The sequence below is a fragment of the Gracilinanus agilis genome, chromosome 4, assembly GCF_016433145.1.
Source record: "Gracilinanus agilis isolate LMUSP501 chromosome 4, AgileGrace, whole genome shotgun sequence".
Lineage (NCBI taxonomy): Eukaryota > Metazoa > Chordata > Mammalia > Didelphimorphia > Didelphidae > Gracilinanus > Gracilinanus agilis.
In genome coordinates, this window is record NC_058133.1 from 238954285 (window position 1) to 238958150 (window position 3866).

The following is a 3866-nucleotide window of genomic DNA, read 5'->3' on the forward strand; positions in this document are numbered from 1 at the left end:
ATTTTGTCCAAGTAAATGACAATAAATCTGACAAGCTACATTAAATGGTTGAATACTTATAAAAATATAAATTGTCCAGATTAACAAAAGAGGAAGTAGAATACCTCAAATATCCCATCTCAGAAAAAGAAATTGAATATCTCCTAAGAACAAGTTGCTAGGAACAGATGGATTCAGAAGTAAATTCTATCAAATATTTAAGGAACAATTAATCCCAGTATTATATAAACTATTTGGCAAAATAAGCAAAGAAGGAGTCTTACCAAACTCTTTTTATGACATAAATATTATACTGATACTTAAGCCAGGAAGACCAAAAAAATGAAGAAAGAAAATTACAGAATTATTTCCTTAATGAGTATTGATGTAAAAATCTTAAATAGAATACTAGCAAAGAGACTACAGCAATATATCACAAAAAATATTCTCTATGAACTGGTAGGGTTTATACCAGGAATGCAAAGCTAGTTTATCCAAAACTATCCATATAATTGACACTATCAATAATCAAACTACCATAAATCACATGATTATCTTAATAGATGCAGAAAGTTTTTGACAAAATACAACACTCATTCCTATTATAAACCATAAAAGCATAGGAATAGGAAGGGCTTTTCCTTAAAATGATAAGTAGTATCTATCTAAAACCATCAGGAAGTATCATCTGCAATGGGGAAAAGTTAGAAACCTTTCCAATATGATAAGGAGTGCAGCAAGGATGCCCATTATGACCACTATTATTTAGTTTTATACTAGGAAAGCTAGCTTTAGCAATAAGAAAAGAAAAATAAATTGAAGGAATTTAAAGGAGGCAATGAAGAAACTAAAGTATCACTCTTTGTAGATGATGTGATGGTATACTTAGAGAATCCTATAGAATCAACTAAAAAATTAGTTGAAATAATTAATAATTTTGGCAAAGTTGCAAGATACAAAACAAATCATCAGTATTTCCATGCATTTCCAACAAAGTCCAACATGAAGAGATATAGAGAGAGATTCTTTTCATAATCACTCTAGAGAATATAAAATACTTGAGAATCTATTTGATAAGATAAACACAGGAAGTATATGAATACAATTACAAAACACTTTTCACATACAGTTATATCTAAACAACTGGCAAAACATTAATTGCTCCTTGGTAGGCTGAGCTAATATAATAAAAATGACAGTCCTACTTAAGTTAACATATTTATTCAGTGCCATTCCAATCAAATTACCAAAAAGTACTTTATAGAACAAAAAAAAATAATAACAAAATTCATCTACAAGAACAAAAGATCAAGAATATAAAAGGGGAAAATTGTGAAGGATGGGAGCCTACAAATACTTGATCTTAAGCAGTAGTATAATGCATTGGTCATTAAAACAATATGGTACTGGCTAAGAGACTGAAGAGTAGACCACTGGAATAAACTAGGGGAAAATTACCTCAGCAAGCTAGTGTTCAATAAACTCAAAGATCCCAGCTTTGGGGACAATAACTCACTATTTGACAAAAACTAATGGGAAAATTGGAAAACAGTATGGGAAAAATTAGGTATAAATCAATATCACAACTGATACTAAACTAATGTCAAAATGAGTAAACAATTTAGACATAAATGGTGGTATTATAAATAATGTAGGGTAACATAGAATAGTTTACTTGTCAGATCTATGGAGAAGAGAAGAATGTATGACAAAACAAGAGATAGAGAACATTACGACATAAAACGAATAATTTGATTTTTCTATATTAAAAAAGGTTTTGTACAAACAAAACGAATGTAACCAAGATTAGAAGAAAAAAAAAACAACAAACTGGGAAAACATTTTATAACAAATTTTTCTGATAGGTTTCATTGCTCAAATATATAATGAACTAAATCAAATTTATAAGAAAATAAGTCATTCCCCAACTGACAAATGGTTAAAGGATATGAATAAGCAGATTTAAATTGAATAAATCAAAGCTATTAATAGTCATAAAAAATCTTCTAAATTTCTCTTGACTAGAGAAATGCAAATTACAACAACTTTGAGTGCCACCTCACACCTAAAGGAAAATGGTAAATGTTGGATGAGGTGTGGCAAAAATGGGACACTAATGCATTGCTGTGGAGTTTTAAACTGATCTAACGCTATTGTAGGATAATTTGAAATTATCACAAAGGTCTATAGAACAATTCATTTCCTTTGATTCAGTATAATAGAGGCATCTTTTCTTGTCACTTAATGACTAAACTGATTAAAATGTATTTTACTTTGAACTAATGTGTTACTTGGCTGAAAAAGATAAACATATTAATAGAGGCTTATTAACTATAATGTTTAGAAGTTGCTAACGCATTACCCATAATGATTAAGAACTTTAAACACAGGGTAGAAAAATCCACATTTCCTCTAAGCATTGAAACTAATGATATGGGAGACAGGGTAATGTGGTAAGTTAATATTAAATTGTACCCATTTTTGGTCCCCTTATAAAAACCTTCTTTTTTTGTTTTTTTTTTTTTAGTTTTTATCTTTATTTTATTTTAATAACAAATTAACACATGAGTTTTCCCCTTCTGATTTTTAAACTCAAATAGTTTGATTAACAAACTGAAAACTGCCTCTCTCTGAGGCTATGTTGGGTTCTTCTTTCCTTTGTCTAGATGTAAAAACTAGTTGGGTAAAGACTTGCTCCTTGTTTAACTGTAAATAAGAACTTTCTTGTGTGATGAAGTAATCAATCAGCTAGGCAGAGGCCAAACTGGAAGCCCCATGGTGTCAGAGTGATTTGATTTCCAAAAGACCCACCACTTCCTGACAGGAAGTCCCTTGATATCATGTCCTTTTTGGCTATTGTTAATGAGAAATCTCTTAGAATGTTCTGGGGAAGGATTGGATGATGACATCATAAGGAGCATACATTGGCTTTCTGGATAGAAAGTGGGGCTTTTTTATTCTTCCCCTCCCCCATCCAAACTTGGCAGCTCAGCTGCTCACACTCATGTTTCTTGAGTGTAGATCCCATTAGAGTTATTTTAGCTTTTGTTCAGACTTCTGTGGAGAGTCTACCACCTAGTTTTGAAATCTTGAGCAGTTTTTTAATAATATAATATTATCAAACTAAGAATTCAGGCTCCAGAGAATTTCATTAATCATGGTAAGTCAAATGGAATAGAGCTGACAAGGAAGTTTTGAGGTGGCAACTGAGAGATGCTGGCAGTTCACAAAGAGAGCAAGATAAAGGGCACATTATTTGTCACATTCCATTACCATCTGGAAATCCCAGAAGACTCTGGAGGAGAACAATGGCAGTAGTGACAATTTTAAAATCTTGTATTTTGAAATTAATCCTTTAAACCTTATATACTTGCTATTATCCTATCTTTTTAAATGAGGAAACTTTGGAACAACGAAGAGTATTTGGAATAAGATGGGTTCAAATTTTGCTTTTTCTATTTAACAATATCTGCGTAAAAAAAGTAGTTCACTTAAAATCTGCGATCTGGACTTGATATGTAAAATATCACTCATATTTATATCTCTAAATGACAAATCAAATTTCAGAGAAGGAAGATTATCCAGCATAATAATAGAGCAAACTAATAGTTTTTTTCCCAGTATGAAATAATTTGGATTAGATGACTTGTAGGGTTTCTTTCAACTCTACATTCTAAGTCTAAGATTGCCAATTAGAATTGGAGGAGAGTATGGAGACAAGAGAGAAGTAAGGTGACTGGTGGTGTCAGAGGCAGTGGAGGAGAGAGGGAAGAGCTCAGACCCTGATATGTGTCTTATGACTATATTCAATTTACAAAAATCATTTGAATAGATAAAAAGTAGTTTTCAGTCTCTGTCTTAACTCACCTTTATTGTCAAACTTTCTC